The following is a 21,531-nucleotide window of genomic DNA, read 5'->3' on the forward strand; positions in this document are numbered from 1 at the left end:
AAGAAAGAAAGAAAGAAAGAAAGAAAGAAAGAAAGAAAGAAAGAAAGAAAGAAAAAGAGAGAAAGAAAGAGAGAAAGAAGGAAAGAAAGAAAGAAAGAAGAAAGAAAGAAAGAAAGAAAGAAAGAAAGAGAAGAAGGAAAGAGAAAGAAAGAAAGAAAGAAAGAAAGAAAGAAAGAAAGAAAGAAAGAAAGAAAGAAAGAAAGAAAGAAAGAAAGAAAGAAAGAAAGAAAGAAAGAAAGAAAGAAAGAAAGAAAGAAAGAAAGAAAGAAAGAAAGAAAGAAAGAAAGAAAGAAAGAAAGAAAGAAAGAAAGAAAGAAAGAAAGAAAGAAAGAAAGAAAGAAAGAAAGAAAGAAAGAAAGAAAGAAAGAAAGAAAGAAAGAAAGAAAGAAAGAAAGGTAGATAGATAGATAGATAGATAGATAGATAGATAGATAGATAGAAAGGCAGATAGATAGATAGATAGATAGATAGATAGATAGATAGATAGATAGATAGATAGATAGAGATAGATAGATAGATAGATAGATAGATAGAAATACCTTTCTCTAGACTTTTCTTTTTTTCTTTTTAAACCCTTACTTTCTTTATTAGAATCAATATTATGTATTGGTCCCAAGGCAAAAGAGTGGTAAAGGCTAGGAAACAGGTTAAATGATTTGCCCAGAAGGTCACATAGCTAGGAAGTTTCTAAGGCCAAAATTGAACCCAGACCTGGTCCTCAATCCACTCAGTCACCTTGCTATCCCCCCCAATATTAAGATATTGGATATCTTAATCCTTATTCAGTCTGATATGAACTTCTTGGTGCTGCTAGAATAAGTATTTGGATGCTGAGTGACCTGCCTCCTGGACCCTCCTCCTTGTGTGACCATCCCTTTCAAATAGATGGAACTTTCAAATAAAAAAATCAACTACTTGAAATAAAGGATTTCAACCTGAAAGGCACTATTTGATTCAACTCCTTAATTTTACAATGAGGCCAGAGAGAGAAAGTGATTAAACTCAGTCACACAGCGATAGACCATATAACCTTGAATTTATCAGCTAACCCCTTTGAGACCTGATTCCCCCATCATTAAAATGGAAATCATATTAACTTTAGAATGTAAATTCCTTAAAAGTATGATTTGTTAATTAGTTCTTATTTGTATCCTCAGTTTCTGTTACGTAGTAGGCTCTTAAGTTCTTGTGGATGGATGTATGGATGGATAGATGGATGTTAGATGAATGGATGGACAGATTTCTATTCTGATTGGTACAATAGATAGAGCACTGGACCTGGTTTAGAAGTTCTTAGTTCAAATCCAGTCTCAAATTATGTGAAGGACTAAGTCACTTCTCTCTGTCTCAGTTTCCTCATCTATAAAAATGAGGATAATAATAGCCCCTACATTCCAGGATTATTGTGAGAATCAAAGGAGATTATATTTGTAAAGCACATTGTAAATCTTAAATTCTGACTATTATTACTTATAAGGCTATTTTTTAGTAAATCACTTTGTAAACCCTATAGTGCTATTGAACTGTGAGTTATGATCCTAGGAATCCATCCTGGAGAAATGATATCTTCGAGTGAAGCTTTAGAGAGACAATGGCACTAGTTTACAGAGAAGATTTCCCTTCAGTGGCGGAAATCATTAATGTTATTTTTATAAGACCATCTCAAACATTACAGCATCTGGAACAGCTTTTTTTAAAACCATTAATGAAGACTTTTCCAGTGAAAACACGCTCTCAGAGATGAGAGGGAAAAAAGAGAAGGGGCCTGATTTCAGTTTCTGTCACACAAAAGCCCTGGAGGGGGGGGGGATAGGGCTTGCCCTCTGTCTTATTAAACCCTCTGGTGAGAAAAGAACAGTCATCTGGATTGTGAGGATCTCATGGCTTCCTAATTGTCAAAAACTTCTTTTCTTTGTTTCAGGCATTTAAAAAATAAATTCAGCGTCGCAGTCAATTAAGACATGTCATTAATTTCATGCTCTGTCTTTAATGTTAATAGATGTTTTTTTCTCTATTCTCTTCTTTTTAACCAACAAATTTGAGGATTTCTGTTGTTGTTGTTCCTCTAGTCTCTCTTTTGCTAACCTGAACTCCATCCTGGGTTTGTTTTCAGGTCTTGTTTTGGGGGTTAGTTTGTTTTCTCTCTCTTCATCTTATACATTCAATGAGATCCCACTTTGTCAGAATCTGTGAAACTAGGGCCAAAGGCTGACTTTACACAAGCGCCTGTGCTTAGCAATTTAAGAGTATAAAAAGCAAGGACAATGCCTAAGTACCTTGGAGAAAGAAATTTGGCACCTGGGTCAGCTTGGTATTTTAGATCTTTTTTAAAGGATGGGGAGTGGAGGGGCCTAAGATATGACCACTTCTTTATATGGACGAAGTAGACTGAAGACAGAGGTCATGGGGTTTGAGAAGCTTGAGGAACTGGGGGGCCAAATTAATAAAATTGTGGGCATGGAGAAAGTTACTATTAGCTTCTTGTGAAGGCAGAAAACTTTATTTTTTGCTTCCTTAACACCTAGCACAAGTACCTGACACACAGCAGATAATAAAGTCTTTACTGGAGGAATGCTGAAGATGCCATTCCTCCTAAGGATATTTTGGACAATAAGAACAAAAGGCAATTCCTTTTCCCAAAGCCCTTTCCGATACCCTTTCCCATCTCCAAAACTCTCACAAAATGCTGGGGTTTCCAACCCACCTTAAGTACTGATGGTGACTTATTGTGAGTGACATAGATTCCCAACCAGCCCCAAGAATCATCTAGCTACACACCCCACCACCACCACAAATAATTAGCTGAAGAGAAAGCATTTTGCTGCCAAGATTCGCATCAAAGCTAAGGACAAGAGCTCAGTTCAAAAAGACCTATCTTCAGGGCTGGTTGACTTGCATCTAATCTTAGCCTATCAAAGAGTATGTCTCCCTGAGCGATTCACTCATTCTGGGTAGGGACAGGGGCACCATAGTATTCAAAGGGGAGTAGGAGTAAAAAAATGGTGAGCCAGAGAATAAAATTTTGAGGAAAACAGAGAGTCTGGAGATTCATCAATAACAGTAGCTAGGATTTGGGCAGAATGGAGTGAATTTTAAAGGGTTGCTGAGCAATGGTGGCAGGAGAAAGGTCTGAAAATAGCAGTGGGGTTCTAGGCCCCCAAAAGGGGCAGTGGCAGCTCCTCTTCCTGGCCCTGTGGGTCTATAAGTGGAAGAGAAGGAGTACCTAGCCTTGGAGATGATACCAAAAGCTACTGAAGGGAAAAGCCTAGGTTTGGGTAAATACTAGGTGGTGGAAGGAATATGAAAAGCAGTGAATAGAGTCCTGGATCTAGAGTCAGGAAAACATGGGTTCAAATCCAGCCTTAGACTCTTACCAATTGTTTAACCCTGAGAGAATCATTTACTATATTTATACCTGTTTCCTCATTTGTAAAATGGGGGTGATAATAGTATCCATCTCCCAGGGTTGTTGTGAGGATCAGATGTAAATGCTGGGAAACTAGTCTCTGGACTGCTCCAGAACTCTGGAACTTCTCGAGCTCACAAAGTAGCCTTCAAAACTAGAAACATCAAAGTTATGATTATTATTTAGTCACTGGTACTCAGAGAAAAAAATTACGAAGCAGAAGCAGTAGCTATAGACTAGAGACAGTGTTAGGATCACCTAGACAAGTCCATCATGCTAATGTAGCTTGTATAATGTAGCTATTGGGAGGGATGAGAAAAAGGGTGAGGAGAACCCCCTCTCTCCCTCCACTAGAAGACTAAGGAAGTGTTCACAGAGTCATGACACACTTGGAAGAAGCAAAATACAAAAGCAGAGGTTCTTTTTCCTTTTCAAGTCTTAGGAGAGGCTCTCTTTCAGTTCTGTTCATAATCATCAACACCACTGAAATGATGAGAACTAAGAGACCAAACAGAGCCCTCAGGTTACTTGAGACCAAAGCCAGGAGTACTCCAAAAACATCAAGGTTTGGGCACAACTCCATTGCAGATCAGGACAGCAGATCAGGAAGTTTCTGTGAATACCACCTTTGCATACAGAGTTAATGAAAAAGGTATGTGAAAGTTTTTCTAAATGATAGACTCTATCTATGGCTCACTTCGTTTTAAGAAAGTTCCCCAAAATAATTTTTTTAATTTGTAAAATCTATTTTATATTGATTCATTCTATTTTGACACTATACTTACTTCCTAATAACCCTGAATACCAAGTAGTAAGTAATAAGAAAATGACTTATTTGTAGGTCTTCCATACTAGATTATAAACTCCTTGAAAACAGGATGACAGTTTTCTCTAACCCTTCAGCTCCAAATCTAACAATTGATTGTTGTATTGAACTGAATTGTTCATTTTTGTATAAATGGCCAAGAAGTAAGATGGCTTTTAACATCCTGGACTTCTTAGTTAATGGATTTGGAGATGGTTAGTTTTTAAAAGAAATCAGATAATAAGCAAGTGATCATTTTAATAGGAAAGAGAACACTTAGAATGGAGAATTCAGAGTCAGAAAGACTTGAATTTCAACCCTACCTCACCCACTTTCTAATTGTATGACCTGGACAAATGACTTAATTTCTCAGCACCTCAATTTCCTCATCTGTAAAATGGAGATAATAATAACACTTACCTTGCAGGTATTATTATTGTGAACATCAGATGAAATATAGCTTGGTTCCGATTAGTAAAAATTAAGAATCCACTGAAGTGGTCAAGTGTTCATGTTCTCCCTATTTGAAGCTTTAATTATGTAAAAAATAGGTTAGGAGGGGGAAGCTGGGTGGTTCAGTGGATTGAGAGTCAGGCCTAGAGACAGGCAGTTCTAGGTTCAAATCTGGCTTCAGATACTTCCTAGCTGGGTGACCTTGGGCAAGTCACTTAACCCCCATTGCCTAGCCCTTACCACTCTTCTGCCTTGGAACTAATACATGGTATTGATTCCAAGATGGAAGGTAAGAGTTTTTTTAAACTTTTTGTGTTTGTGTTCCAACCCAGTGGAAATGCACAGTCAAATTCAAATAATAAGACTACATTAGGGGATTCTTTATTTGTACTAATCAGGGACTGACTGCTATGATAGAAGCAAATCATTCTGTAAAGCAGGGGTCCCCAAACTTTCTACACAGGGGGTCAGTTCACTGTCCCTCAGACCGTTGGAGGGCTGGACTATAAAAACCTAACCCTAACCCTAACCCTTACCGAGCAGCAAGTTTAAAATAGGACTCTTGTCACTGAGTTTCTTATTGCTTTTGCTGCTCCATTACTAGTTGTTTGATGGGGACTGAGCTGGTAAAACCATCATGAACCAACAAAAATCATAGAGTCTAAATACAAAGCTTTTAAAGTATCAATAGCATGGCTACCTGTGTTGGAAAGTCAACTGTGCCATTGGCGCTCTCCTCTGTACCTGTTTCTTCATCTGTTAAATGAAACAAGATCCCTAAGGATCCCTGAAGCTCCATGTTCTATGGCTTATGTCTTCCTAAGCATTCCATTTGGGTGAACTAAATGTTGAAACTGTGTTACTGGTATACCTTGTTGAAGGCTGACTTTCTGCTCTGTAATCTAAACTCCACAAGTCTGATTTGGAAGGCTCCATGAGGACCGACCTTGATAAAGTGAGATGACCTTTCCTGCCTGGCTGGACAATGGAAATACCAAAAGAAGTATTCTTTTTGCAAGCCAGGAAGGTTCACATTAAGCACGTAGGCCTTATTTGGGATGGTGTCAAATTAAAATCTGTGTTTGGTTTGTCCCCTTTATCCACTAATTTGCTAAACAAAATTGTGAAATGCACTAAATTTAATTTGGCCCAAATCTCACTGTCACAAGAACAATTGAGGGTAGGGATGGATGGAGCCAAAACTGACATTTTCCCCACCCAGGCACCTAAATATCTGTTGCTGTGACTGTCATCACTAATGATGGGTATCCTGTGCCTAAGGCAAAGGAGGAGAGGAAGAGAAGAGAGGGTTTTCATCTATAACCTGGGGCAGCACTCCTCTTCCCCCATTCCTGTTATTAAAAGCAAGGCAGACCTAATGGAGCTTCCACTCAAACAGGATTCTATTTTCTAACAGTCCAAGGATCTTTCCATTAGTTCATCAATTCTTAATTCATGATAGATCATAGATCATGGAGTGTCAGAGGTTGAAAGGACCTTCAAGACCATCTAATTTCAATTATCTCATTTTATAAATGAAACCAAGGTCACTCCATGATCTATGATCCCTTTCTAGCTGTAGGTTTTTATAAAGAAATCATTCAAATGTCCTATGGATAGAAAATTAGTAGCATCCTAACTGGCAACTAAGTAGTACAGTAAATAGCATGCTGGACTTGGAATTAGGAAGTCTTCAATTCCAATCCTGTCTCTCCTAACTAGCTGTATGACCCTGGACCAACTGTTTGATTTTTCTCACTTTTCTCAATTTTCTCATCTATAAAATGGGAATAATAATAGTACTTAAACTTCCAGAGTTGCCATAGGGATCATGAACATTATTCATAATATATGAAATAATATGTGAGAAGCACTTTGCAAAGCTTAAAGGACTGTTTAGACACTATTATTACTATTATTATTTGGTTGTCATCCTCTATGCTTGAAGAGAATTAAAATGACATCAATATGTCAGGGTCAATGTACAGTATATCTGATCATGACTGATCAGACCAATTTGAGATCAGAAGTTTCTGTGACAGGTTGGGCACAAATGACCCATATGAGTGGGCTGGAGAGGTCCCCAAATTCTTATTATAATTATCTTCACTTTCAAAAGATGTTCAAAGGATACATGCTGAATGTGTGAAAGATTCAGAGTAAATGGTATGGACCCAACCCACTATTCTTCCATTTTCACCACAAGAGGAAGAGGGAATCCTTCTAGGATTTTTTTTTCCCTCAGAATTTGACACTTTATTTTTCTCCTCTTTTCCTCCTCTTACCTGTCCCAAAAGCTCAGATATCTTGCTTCCCCTACCCTCCATAGTTTCTGGGGGCCCTAGTGATGGGTGCTGGGAAAACACAAACCCAGGATAAGACGCAGTTCCACATCATTCCCCAAGATAGGTATAGCATCCTGGGAACATTTTTTCTTCCCTGGTCAAACAAAGTTTAATTCATAATTTTACATTTTTCAAGCTGCCTAATGCTGGTAAAAACAGAAAGCTTTCAGTAACCCCGATTCGGTAGCCAAGAATTAGCAAGGAAAACACTGTTTCCCATTTTCTAATTGATGCCTACGCCAAAGAGCCTCAGGTATGCAGAATCCTGAACAACTGTCTTTGGGGAGTTGAAGTCTCAGGAAACATATTCTCTCGGGCAACATGTGGTTTCCTGTAGTTGGTAGTTCTTTTGCAGTGTACTAGATGTTAACTTTCTTAATAAGAAAACATTTTTCAAATGAAAAATGACTTGTTAAACCACTTCTGTGTCACTTTTTCAGTAACACATTAAAGTAAACAAATGTGAGATGAAAAATGAAAAAGCTGCTCACTGCACCTGCAGAGTTTTACCAGCTCACATTACAAAGTCCTGTCTGAAGTGGTCCGAGAGCTGTTTCCATTACAAACAGCAAGTGTTCTTGAAAGTAATTCAAAGAGCCAAATTAGGCAGATTACATCAGGGTCTATTTCCCTGCAGCCTGAGTACTTTTGAAACACCTGCCTGACATATTTCAGACATACACCAAGGGAAGCCGGGCCCTTTGTGGTTTCAAGAATTGTTGAAGTCTCAACAAAAACTGGTGTTTGAGTTCTACCAAAATTAAAACTTGGTGATGTGCCGATACTGTAATCTAAGTTGATATCAACCTGCTTTCAGGCCGTTTTCTTCCAGGGAGTCTTAACCAACTCCTCTTCTCTTAAATATTCATCCCTGCCAACCCATAGCTGGCCACAGCTGCTCAAAATGAGTATTTGCTCAAAAAGAGTCAATTATTGGTTAAGAATTCATGGTCAGCAATCTCAGTCACAACGAACAGATGCTGAAATATGCTCAGTAGAGAGGTAGGAGGTGACAGGTGCAGAATGTTGCCCATACTTGCCAGGAATGCTTCTCTTGTCGATCAGTTTTGCAGAAATGTTTTTCTTTGTTACTAGGAAGGGTTCTACAAAAGAAGGAGTATAGGAAATTACTGCTGTATTTTTTAAAAAGCATCAATAAAACTTTTTTCTCTAAAAAAGGTAAATTGTCAGGAGATTAAATAAAAATCCTCCCTTTCCAGGGCAAAATTGTGTGTGTGTGTGTGTGTTGTGTATACAAGGAAAGGTCTACCTGTTTATCATATACAGAAAATTGAGTTGCTATCAGTTTAGTAGACACAGCTAAAGCTCTGAAATCACTCCCACTGAATTTAATTCAGTCATTAGCGTCACTGACCAAATCATCAGCAGAATCCCAACTGCAGAATTTTTATGACTAGTGATGATGTAAGAGAGAGAAAACACAGCTGGGTTTTCAGATCCTGCTTCAAATTTATATAATGGGCAATTAGGAGAGTTATCATTCCTCTCTGAAATAAGAAGACCTGCGTTGCTAATATCCCTCAGATAAATAGGAGCATCATGCTCTCATCACGCTCCCAGGGCTGCCGTGAGTAACCAATAGACACTACCTGTGAAAGCACCCTATATTAACTTCTTGGCAGGAGCTATAACCTCTTAAAGGGCTCTCTTAGTCTCCAGTCCCTCATAGTAGGCAGCTATCAGAAGACTCAATCAGCACGCGGACTGGTCAATCAGCCGTCCAATCCGTCAATAGTGAGAGCTGGTCATGTATTCATTCATTCGTTTGTTTGTTCAGCCAGTCAGTCACTCCTAGCCTTCGGTTCTCGGAGGCACCTCCAGGCCACATTTTTGCTTGTGTCTGTAACTTGCTTTTACACAGAGTTGGGCAGGAGTGATATCATCACACTACGTATTGCTGTGTTGTCCCTTGAGGTCCTCTGAAGTTGCTTCTTCATAACCTTTTCTGGCTTCAGTACCAAAGTAAAGCTTGGGACCCTTTTCCCAAACAGCTGCTACCTAGACTGTATTGACACAAAACCAACACAGACATGAGAAAAGTGAAAAATTCAGTCTAACGATCAGGTCTCTTGAGGTCTGTATTACAGTCACTCGTGCACACACACACACACACACACACACACACACACACGCACATACACCACATAAATCAGATCTGTGATTTCATTGGTATAAGAAACTCCCTAGTGAGGAAACTCTCTACCAAAGCAGGACAACATCTGCTCTGCGGTTTGGCCAACTAGGACACTGAGGTTAAGTGCCTTATGGCCAGTATATGTTAGAGGAACTCCATAGTATCAAACACACAACTTGGGAGCCACAGCAGCCCTTCTGAGTATGACCAAACCGTACTAAAATGCAGTTAGGAAGGGGAAAGCTAGGTGACAAATTGGATAGGGCACCAGGTCTGGGGTCAAAAGGACCTGAGTTAAAATCTGACCTCAGACACTTCCTACCTAGGTGATGCTAGGCAAGTCACTTAACCCCGATAGCCCTTACAGTTCTTTTGCCTTGGAACCAGTTACAATATTGATTCTAAGACAGAAAGTAAAGTTTTTTTAAAAAAAATAGGAATTGATAATAAGACAGAAGGCTAGGGTTTAAAAAAGGTAATTGGTGAATATTTAACAAAATAACTAAAAAATAGAATATATATAATATTAATGGATGGTTTTCTAAGTCAATATGTACCAACAGGGCTTCCTATATAAGGTTTAGTGTCCCTGTTTCTATTTGAATCTGACACTGCAGAGAAGAACTTAAGCCTAGGTCTTCCTGACTCAGAACTAGGCTCTCTATCTACTATGTCATGCTTGTGTGCTCCTCCACCATACCTGTGTGCATTGGAGTTTGTGTATGCATGTTTCTGTGCTTGTGTGTGTGTGTGTGTTATGTTTTCATGAGATTTTAAGATCGGCTGGGTTGTTTTTAAGAATTTAAGTTAATTTATTTAATTAATTAATTTAGAAAATTTTTCCATGGTTCCATGATTCATGTTCTTTCTCTTCCCTCCCCACCCATAGCCAATATGCAATTCTACTAGGTTTTATATGTGTCATTGATATTGATATTTAAACCAAGGTGATCTTTTAGAGTCTACTTTCCCAGTCATAGCCCCATCGACCCATGTGATCAAGCAGTTGTTTTTCTTCTATGTTTCTTTTCCCACAGTTCTTCCTCTGGATATGGATAGTGTTCTTTCTTATAAGTCCATCAGAATTGTTCTGGATCATTGCATTGCAAGATCAGCTGTTTTAACTGAATAATCAGTTCTGATGATTTTGCTTTTCAAGAAAAATAAAATCTGGTTGTAGCTATGTCTATATGATGACCACAAAGGGGTCAATTATTCATTCTATTCAGTCATTCAGCTATTTGAATCTGGGCTAGAGGACAATGATGGTCAAACTACTTACTTGGATCTTGTTCGAACAAGTTACTTGATCTCTCTGAGCCTCCATTTCCTCATCTGTAAAATGAAAGATTGAACTAAATGACTTCTAAGGTCCCTTTTTTCAGCTTTACATCTACAAGCCTTTGATTTATCTGGGTAAACTGACCAGTTTTGAAATTAATCCAGTTAGGCGCTTTACCAAAACACTTGATTCAGGCACAACATTCCCCACTGACACACTCTGATTTGGCCAACCAATTCCTTTGGTACTATGTAGATATGCCCTCCATCTTCCTGAGCTTTAGATCAAATTAAAGACTGGAGTTGTGCATTATCCTTGTTGTGTAATGAACCCCAGAACTTAATGTGTGCTTTCATCTTCTTGCTGGAAATAGTTATTTTCAAAGGCCCCTGAATTGTATTATGTAAGAGGCATTAGCCTTTGTATAATGAGGATGCCAGGGTAAAAATGTCATTTAAAACATTGCACAAGTTTTAAAATTAGTGCTCTATTAGTAAACCGTTATTTTTAAAGAGGAAAAAAATGTACAAGCTTAATTAGGCTTCTACTCAAGCCAAATAAGCAATAAAGTAGAAATCAGATGCCATTGAGCATCACTGGATGTTTGAAGCTTAGATCTGGATCCCTCTGGCCTTATATCAGAAGCAGGTATGGCTGTGCTCTTAGTAATACTGACCAATAATTTCTCATTCAAAGTCAAAACAACCCCACCTCCCCACCAAAAAATTGTTTTAATTTGGTGCAAAGGTAATAGATAGCACTAACAAGGACCAGCTGGATTGATTCAGTTGATTTCACAAGAATTCATTGATTATTATATGCTCAGTAATGTGATTATTATCTCCACCATCATAGAGTCCAAGAAGCAAAAACAGATGATGATACTTTGAGCAGCTAAATATTCAACCTGGCTCCAACCATCCCAACCCTTCTCTTTTCTTCCAAATTCTTCATACCAACTGCGAATTATGTAAATGGTTTGGCCAAAATCCATTTTTTCCCCAAATGTAATTTGTCATGACTGCCAGAGTTGGGATTAAGAGAAGGGAAGGTAGGGGGCCACCTAATGCCCAAAATAGAGGGAGCAAACCAGCAAAGGACATTTTCAAATACTGCTTTTTGACAAATGTACACATATTTAATACCAGAAAATTCCCTTCTCTCTGGCATATATATATATATGTATATATATATATATATATATATATATTTTGCAGTGATTCATGTGGCATGTGTCACAACATGAGCTCAAAGCCTTCATCAGAGAAGAGGCAACATTCTCAAATGCAACAAGGCATAATTTTAAGCCTTTGTGTAACATGCATGACTATATTGTTCTAGTACTGTTCCCTGACCCTTTATAGTCAGTCCCATACTGACCACTAAGCTACAAAGAAAAGTTGAATTCCAAAGAAGACCGTTTGGTTGAAGTACCTCTAAATTTTCCTGTTTTACTGTCACAAACAATAAGATGTTTGAGAATAAATAAGAAGATACACAGAGAAGGAAGATATTTCTGAACCTTCAAAGGATGCAGTGGAAAATAATATGTCCAAGAAAAAGGCAATATGGGGGAAATAATACAGATTTTCATATTTGGTAAAAATCATTCCAGATTTTTTATGTGAGTAGGACACAAGAAGTAGGTAGCACAATTTGTTGAAAGCTGGCCGAAAGAGTTAGCTAAGTTGATCTGACCTCCTAGACTCCAGGATTACAAATAGAAGGGCAGGTCAAACAGCATTTGGGCAATTGAATCATAGCCACAGAATCAATATGTGCATTTCTTATATCCTTCTGTGGTTTACCAAACCTCAAATTTACATGAACATGTGAGTACTGACACTCACCAAGCTCACCTTGATTGTAAGTTCCTTAAGGATAAAAAGCGTTTCCTACAGTATGTACCAAGTAGGCATTCACAGTAAATCAAACAGTCAGACCTTAGACTTGAAAGAGAGAGAGCTGTCCTCTAGGAAAGTTGTGTGTCCACAGATAAATTATGAGTTTAAAAGTGGTTCTTTTGGTTTGGTTGGTTTTGTTTTTGTTAAGGCTTCAGACTACACTGAGGGAGGTTTGGAAAAACTGGCTTCTGGGTACACACAGCATAGAATCTCTTAGAATTTAATGCTTTGACCAATTTTAAAGAATATTGCTTACTCATTAGGCAAGCTCTGCTCCATGTCCTTTGAAACAACTAACTTTGGAACAGCTCTTTGCTAGAGCTCAGGGCTGTAAGTCTATCTGTGTGTGTGTACAGTGACAGAAAAACCTAACCAATTTTTGCTTCATCCAAGATGATCCAACAAGCTCCCTGGCATCATTTTACATTCTTCCAGGTTTCAGTGGTGACAGAAATGCTACATTTGGCTGAACAGAGGAGGTTCATGAAAAGCGAAAATGAGGAGGGAAAAAATTAACCAGTCAATTTCGATGCTCAAAAGAAAAAAAAATTGTCATTCACTCTGAGTTGTAAGAGAATTATTTGACCTGTTCTTATCTAGTCTGGTATATATATATAATACATATATGTATTATATATATATATATATATATCTTCATAGTTTATAATAATATAAATTTTGAGCTTTCTGATGCCTTCCTTTTAATTTTTTAATCAATAAAAATCTATCTTCTCTCCTTCCCCCCTCCTTCCCACTGAGAAGGAAAAAACAACAATAACAACTTCTCCCCCACTTACAGGCACATATATTCAAGGAAAACCAACCTTTGATTGGCTGCTTACAAAAAGAAATGTGTCTTAATTTACATTTCAAATTGGGAGTCCTGGAATCAGGGCGGGTCATCATGTTGATCAGTTATAATGTATTTCAAAGTTATTTGCTTTTACAATAATATTGTTATTGTATAATTTTTTTCCTGGCTTGCTTCATTTCATCTTGCATCAGTTCATATAAATCTTCCCAGGTTTTTCTGAAACCATACTCTTCTTCATTTCTTATGCACTATAATATTCCTTGACATTCATATACCAAAACTAATTTAGACATTTTCCCACTGATGGGAACCTCCTCAATTTCTAATTCCTTGCCATCACAAAAAGCGCTGCTACAAACATTTTTATTCATTGATGTTCAGTCATTTCAATCATGTCTGACTCTGTGACTGCATTTGGGATTTTCTTGGCAAAGACCCTGGAATGGCTTGTCATTTCCTTCTCTGGTCATTTTACAGATGAAAAAAACGAGGCAAACAGAGTTAAGCCCAGGGTCACATAGCTAGTAATGTCTGAGGCCAGATTTGAACTCAGAAATATGAGTCTTCCTGACTCCAGATTTGGCACTCTATCTACTCAGCCACCTAGTTGCCCTTTTTTAAGGGATCTTTTTCCTTCTTTTTTTTTCTCTTTTTGAAGTACAGATCTAATATTAGTATCATAAGTTAAAAGGTTTATACAGTTTTATAACTTTGGTGGCATAGTTCCAAATCACTTTCCAGAATGGTGGGATCAATTCACAGTTATACCAATAGTGTCTTTATATATCTGCTTTTCCACAGACCTTTCAGCATTTTCTTTTTTCTTTCTTATTTCTTTTTTTTTTGGTCAACTTTACCTACTAATAGGTATGAAAGGGAGTCACAGAGTTATTTTAATTTTCATTTCCTCCAGTCAGTTATTTAGATAATTTTGTCATGTGGTTATTAAATTATTTAATTTCTTCTTCTGAAAAGTGTCTCCTCATATCTCTTGACCACTTATCCATTGAGAAATAACTTTCATTATTATAAAATTGAATCAATACCTACATATCTCAGAAATGAGATCTTTAGTAGAGAAACTTGCTACAAAGATTTTTTCCCATTAGCCTGTGTTTCTTCTGGTTTTAGCTGAATTTATTTTCCTTTTTAATTTTATGTAATCAAATTGTCCACTTTACCTCATGTGATCTTAACTTGTCCCTTGTTTAGTCATGAACTCTTGCCTTATCCATAGATCAGGCAGGTGGTTTCTTCTTTTGCTCCTCTAATTTGTTTGATGTCACCCTTTATGTTGCCATTTGGAAATGAGTTCATTTTGGTAAGTGGTGTAAGATACTAGCATATACCTAATTTCTACCAGACTGCTTTCCCATTTTCCCTACAATTTTTGTTAAATATTGGGCTTTTACCCAAACCATTAGGCTTCTAGCTATATCTATATCTATAGATATAGATATAGATATAGATATAGATACCATTATATATTTGTGTGGCATATGCCAAACTATTTTCTCATACATTATCTTCTTTGTTCCTTACAATAAAAGTGATCCTGTTGGGATGGTAAAGTAGCTATGTGGATAGTGGACAGAGTATTGGACTTAAAGCTGAGATCTGAGTTTGAATCCTGCCTCAGACACTTCCTAGCTATGTGACCCAGGCAAATTATCTAACTTCTTTGTGACTCAGTTCCTTCATTAGTAAAATGGGGATCAAAATAGCATCTACTTCAAAAGATTGTTGTGAGGATCAAATGAAATATCATATGTAAAGTGCTTTTCAAACTCAAAGCATATATACATGTGGGCTTATATTATTGTTAATTATAGGATCATAGACAGCTTGATAGTTCAGTAGATAGAGAGCCAGGTTGAGAGACAAGAGGTCCTGGGTTCATATTTGACCTCAGACATTTCCTAGCTATGTGAACATGGGCATTTAAAACCAGTTTCTTAGACTTTATCACTCTTCTGCCTGCGGACCAATACACAGTATTGATTCTAAGATAGAAAGTAAAGGTTTTATAAATAAATAAATAAAATTTTTTTATTAAAAAAAGATTTTGGTTTAGAGGATTAGAGCTGAAAGGACCACAAAGGTCATTAGTCCAATTTCCTCATTTTGCACCTATGGAAACTAATACTGAAGAAGCTTCAGTGACTTGTCTGAGGTCTCACAGCTCAGTAGCAAAGCAAGAACTCTCAGTCCAGATCCTCTTACACCAAATCCATTGGTCTTTCTCAAAATATTTTTTTTAAATAGGACCTTAACAAATATCAACCAGCATGAACATTTCTATATACCAATAATAGAAAAAGAGGATTATGTAAGAAACTATGAGTTTCTATCATATACATTCTTAAATGCATATTAAATTAAAATAATAGTTTTTTTAAACTTATTTGTTATGCTTTTCTGTGTTCCCTTCTCCTTGCTCTGTTCTCTATATTTTCAAATATTTCATTGATACTCTTCTTTTCTTCTTTTTTTTTATCACAACCACTACTTATGAATTATCCACACCACCACCCTTGCTCTGCATAGAGGTACTCACTTGTAGCAAATAAGTATCCTTGAAGTTAATTTTTCTTAGAACTATTCCTTCCTTCTCAAACTTCCCTTTCTCCTCTCACTGTCCCCATCCAATACCCTGTTGAATTTTATGCATTTCCACACCAAATTCCTTGTATGTATATGTGTGTTCAATCTACTGATACAAGGCTCATTAGATGCCTACCTCCCACCCTCACCACTTTCTCCATATTCATATACTTGTATTTGGGCATACTCCAATTATTAAAAAAAAAAAATCCTTGGTTTTGACTTAGTGTATTACCATTTCCCTCCTGTATATTTACTCTCTTAAAATGAACAAAATAGGTCCAAACCACCTCCAGCCTATTAGACTGTAAGCATTTGATCTCCAGTGCTTTTTCTTGAATTATGGAGCTTCTCTTATTCTCTCCATCTAAAAAAAAAAAGGAACAGAGTCTCATTAAAATTAAGTAATTTGGGGGACAGTGGATGACTCCATGGTTTGAGAGCAACTGGGTAGCTCAGTGGATTGAGAGCCAGGCCTAGAGATGGGAGGTTCTACATTCAAATCTGACCTCAGACACTTCCTACCTATGTGATCCTGAGCAAGTCACTTAACCCCCATTGCCTAGCCCTTACCTTTCCTCTATCTTAGAACCAACACACAGTAATGATTCTAAGATGGAAGGTAAAGGTTTAAAAAATAATAATAATAAGTGATTTGCCCAAAGATACCTAGACAATAAATGGAAGGGTCAAATCTAGAGCTCAGGTAAGAATCATAGAATCATGGATTTTAAGAATTTGATGGAATCTCAATAGCTATCTCATTCAGCTAACACCCCCAAAAGAAAAATGCCACAACACACACAAAAAATAGTCATCTAGCCTCTACTTGAAGACCTCCAATGATAGGAAATCTGCCTTCTCATAAGAAATCATCTTGCATATCAATATCTCTAATTGTAAGGATTTTTCTTTCTGATTTCAAACCTAAAGTTGCCTCTTTGTATCTTTCACCCATTACTCCTGATTCTACCACTTGGGACCAAACATAGTAAATAAATCTAATTATTCTTCCACATGACAGCCTTTAAAATATTTGAAGTCAGATGCTATCACCCATCTGAATCTTCTTTTCTCCAAACAAGCCATGCCCAGGTCCCTCAACCAATCCTCATATGGCATGAATTTAAAAAAACACTTCATTATCTGGGTTGCCCTCCTCTGTTTAAGCTCTAGTTTTTCAATGTCCTTCTTAAACTGAGGGTCCCAGAACTGACTCTCATTTTCCAGATATAGTCTGACCAGACCAGAGCAGATTGTATCAAAACTGTCACCTTCTTATTCTTGGAAGCTATGATGCTCTATTTAATTCAGGCCAACATTGCATTAGTGTTTCTGGCTGCCATATGACACTACTGATACATATTGAGCCAACTCCACTTGTAATCTCCTGATTCCAAGCCAGTGTTCTTTCCATTATAACAGACTTCTCAAGTATTTGGATTCTGCTTTCTCTTTTCTTACTGTAATTATAACTGGTTCACATCATGTTAGCCTATGTTCAGGTCTTTTTTCATTCTATATTTTTAATATTGTCTTTTGTTTTCATATTACTTTCATTTCTGAATATATTCCTCCTTCCTTCTCTATCTGATGAACTACCCATTGTAACAATAACAAAAAGAATGAAAGGGAGAAAAATAGCTGAGCAAAATAAACCAATGTATCAACCAAATCTGGCAATGTATACAATGTTTCATAGCTAAAATCTCTCCCAGTTTCTACAGAAAAAAGAGGAAAGTGCACTTTATTTTCTACCTTTTAAAGGTATAAAGAGTAATAAACATGATTATTAAAATTATACAGCATTGTTTTAGTTTTCCTTAAGATAAATGTTTCTTAAATAATCAAGCTCTTTTTTCTTTCCTATCTCCCTCAAACATAAGAAAGAAGGAGGGGAAAAGGGGAAAAGTAAAGAAGAAAGGGAAGGTGAGAGGAAGGGGAGAATGGAAGGGAGGAAGGAAAGAAGGAAGAGAGAAAGAAAGAGGAGGAGGAAGAGAGGGAGGAGAGAAACCAGAGAAGAAGAAAACAAGGGGGGAAAGGTAGGAAGGAGGAAGAAAGGAAAGAATAGGAGGGAAGGAGAAAAGAAATAAGAGGGAGAAGTGGAGGGAGGGAGGAAGAAATCCCCTATACATAAGCATAGAGCAGCAAAAAAATTTCCTATATTGGCCAGGTCCAAAACTTCATTTCTTATTCCATGTTCATCATCTCTATGCCTCAAGATGAATATTCTTCTTCTTTATCAGTCCTCTAGAATATGGATTGATCATTTACTTGATCAGAGTTCCTAAGTCTTTCAGAATTATTCATTTTTATAATATCAATTTTATAATAAAAAAAATGTGTTCCTTGTTCTGCTCCCTTCATTCTGAATCAGATCATTCTGCTGACTTCAATCTGCATGGCATAGTAATAATATTACATTAAATCATTCCAATTTGTCTCACTTTTCCTCAATCAGTGAGCTTCTACTTCATTTATAGTTCTTTGCAACTATAAAAAAATATGTCCATAATATGTTGGCATATATAGGCATTCTTTTAGTTTTATCTCCCTAACAAAGGGCTTTCTGTTATGGATACAATTCTTATAGTCATTGGAAAGGTCCATCCTTTAATTGACCTCATTTATCTAGAACATGGAGGCCTGAGCAGTACGGTATAGTAGAAAACATAGTGGGTCTGAAATTTGAGGGTCATGGTTTGAATTCCACTTCTGCTACTTACTACTTAAGTAACTGGACAATAAAATCTTTTTAGCTTCTCAAATCTACTCCTTTTCCAATCCACCTTTCACATAGTTGCCAGGGATTTGCCTAAATCACAGGTTCCATTATCCTGATTCCCCTTAATCAGGAAACTCCAGGGGCTCCCTATTGACATGAGGACCACGTATTATTTTATCCTGATTTCATCTTTTTTTAATTTCTTTTTTTTGTGTGTTTTATAATGCTTATAATACTCATTATTATAGAAATATACTTAGAAATAAGCAAAAATACATATATTAAGGTTACATGCTCCAAAAATTTTTTAACTAATGGGGTGCCCAATAAAGAAACCTTAAAGACCACTGCCATAGGCATATCAGGAATTGCTATTTATTAATGGCTTGGAACTGATTGACCTGTCTGGCAATGCCCTTGAAAATGCAATTCAAACCCCACTAGGGAAGTTCTTTGTAAAGGGAATTAGTGGCTACTAAATACAGCACTTGTGCTAAGTGCTCAAGTGTAAGTATTCTAGCCAGGCTAGTCCCTTGGGCTCCACAACTTAAATCAGAGCCTAATAAGGCAAGATCCCTAAATCAGAAATGTTTCAGCATGTGGCTGAGTTCAGTCACAGAAAAACATTTCTTTCCTTTGAAAATACATGATAATCACACACACACACATACAACACACACATACACACACACACACACACACACACACACACACATACCCCACAAAACCAGAACTAGAAAATGCAGTTAGTTATTCTAACTGTGCCACTTACTAGCTGTATGATCTTGGGCAAATCACTTCCCTCCTTTTTTAAAATCTCCTCTTTGGAGATAATGGACAAAAAGACTTGTACAAAAATATTCATAGCTGCGCTCTTTGTGGTGGCCAAAAATTGGAAAATGAGGGGATGCCCATCAATTGGGGAATGGCTGAACAAATTGTGGTATATGTTGGTGATGGAATACTATTGTGCTCAAAGGAATAATAAAGTGGAGGATTTCCATGTGAACTGGAACAACCTCCAGGAAGTGATGCAGAGCGAGAGGAGCAGAACCAGGAGAACATTGTACACAGAGACAAACACACTGTGGTATAATCGAATATAATGGACTTCTCCATTAGTGGTGGTGTAATGTCCCTGCACAATCTGCAGGGATCAAGGAGAAAAAAACACTATCCAAAAGCAGAGGACAAACTGAGGGAATAGAAACACCGAGGAAAAGCAACTGCCTGACTACAATGGCTGAGGGGACATGACAGAGGAAAGACTCGGAGCGAACACTCTGATGCAAATACTAACAACATGGCAATGGGTTCAAGTCAAGAACACATATGATACCAGTGGAATCACGCGTCGGCCACAGGGGGTGGGAGGGAGGAAAAGAAAATGATCTTTGTCTTTAATGAAAAATGCATGGAAATGAACAAATAAAATACTATAAAATTAAAAAAAAAATAAAATCTCCTCTTTGGGAAAATGAGGAATTGGAGTAGGTAACTTCTGGGTACCTTTCAGATCTACACACTCTGATCCCAAGATTCTGTGACTAACACACCAGAAGCAATAACTTTCTGCAGATGAAGTCACTGGTGGAGACTTTGAAAGGTCATTGCTGTATCTCCCAACATATGAGATATATCCTGAAGTTAAGAATCAGGAATCATCAATGAAATGACATCGTGAAGTGAGAGTTCTCAGGTGGAAGGTAGAATGGTTGTGTTAACCCCATAGACTTAAGACTCCTGCTCCCAAGATTCTGTGATTCCATCATTCCTGTATTGGAAGTTAACAGTTCACATAGTAATATGAATATCACCTTGATGCAATGTATTTTTCCCCAAATACATCTCTTTTTAAAATAGTTTATTTTTCCCAATTATATGCAAAAACAATTTTTAACATTCATTTTTTAAAATTTTCAGCTCCAAATTCTCTCCCTTCTCTTCTCCCTCTCTGAGATGATAAGCAATTTGATCTATTATGTATGCGCTATCATACAAAACACATCCATGTTGGTCATGTTATAGAAGAAGATATATATATATATATCAAAAATACAACCCACAAATAAAATAAAATGAAAAATAATAAGCTTTTATATGCATTCAGATGCTATCCACACTTTTTCTGGAGGTGGTTAGCATTTTTCATCATGAGTGCTTTGTAATTGTCTTGGATCATTGTATTGCTGAGTATGACTAAGTCATTCACAGTTGATCATTGTACAATATTGCTGTTACCATGTATAATGTTCTCTTGGATCTTCTCACTTTGCTTTGCATCAGTTCATGTAAGTCTCTCCAAATTTTTCTGAAATCATTCTGCTCATCATTTCTTATATCACAATAGCATTCCATCACCATCATTTACCACAACTTGTTTAGTCATCTTCCAATTGATGTACATCCCCTCAATTTCCAATTCTTTATCATCTCAAAAATAGCTGCTCTAAATAATTTTGTAAAAAATAGGTCCTTTAAAAAAAAATCTCTTTGAGATACAGACTTAGTAATGGTATTGCTGGATCAAAGGGTGTGCATGATTTTATAGCCCTTTCAGTGTAGTTTCAAATTGCTCCAAAGCTCCAGAATGATTGGACCAGTTCACAACTCCACCAACAATGCCTCAGTATCTCCATTTTCCCTCATCTCCTCCAACATTTGTCATTTTTCTTTTCTGGTCCCAATCTGATAGGTGTGAAGTGGTACCTCCATTGTTTTAATCTAAATTTCTCTCATCAATAGCAATTTAGAACATTTTTCATCTAACTACAGATAGCTTTAATTTCTTCATCTGAAAACTGCCTATTTGTATCCCATTGATTAGTTGGGGAATGACATATTCTTGTACATTTGACTCCATTCTCTCTATATTTAAGAAATGAGGGCTTGATCGGAGACACTTGCTCTAAAATTTTTCCCAACTTTGTGCTTTCTTTCTAATCTTGGTAGCATTGGTTTTGTTTGTGTAAAACCTTTTTAATTTAATATAATCAAAATTACCCATTTTACATCTCATAATATTCTCTATCTATTGT

At 37.0% G+C, this 21,531-nt stretch overlaps 1 long non-coding RNA gene across 1 annotated transcript; it reads right to left on the reverse strand.

The window, feature by feature from the left end:
- Nucleotides 1-578: 578 nt before the first annotated feature.
- LOC103098254 (uncharacterized) lies at nucleotides 579-12,862 on the reverse strand. Its single transcript, XR_457850.3, has 3 exons — nucleotides 10,447-12,862; nucleotides 8,620-9,033; nucleotides 579-8,112 (listed from the first exon to the last, which is right to left on the reverse strand). It is a non-coding gene; the product is annotated as an uncharacterized LOC103098254 (long non-coding RNA).
- Between the last annotated feature and the right edge of the window lie 8,669 nt (nucleotides 12,863-21,531).

This window comes from Monodelphis domestica, chromosome 1, assembly GCF_027887165.1.
Source record: "Monodelphis domestica isolate mMonDom1 chromosome 1, mMonDom1.pri, whole genome shotgun sequence".
Lineage (NCBI taxonomy): Eukaryota > Metazoa > Chordata > Mammalia > Didelphimorphia > Didelphidae > Monodelphis > Monodelphis domestica.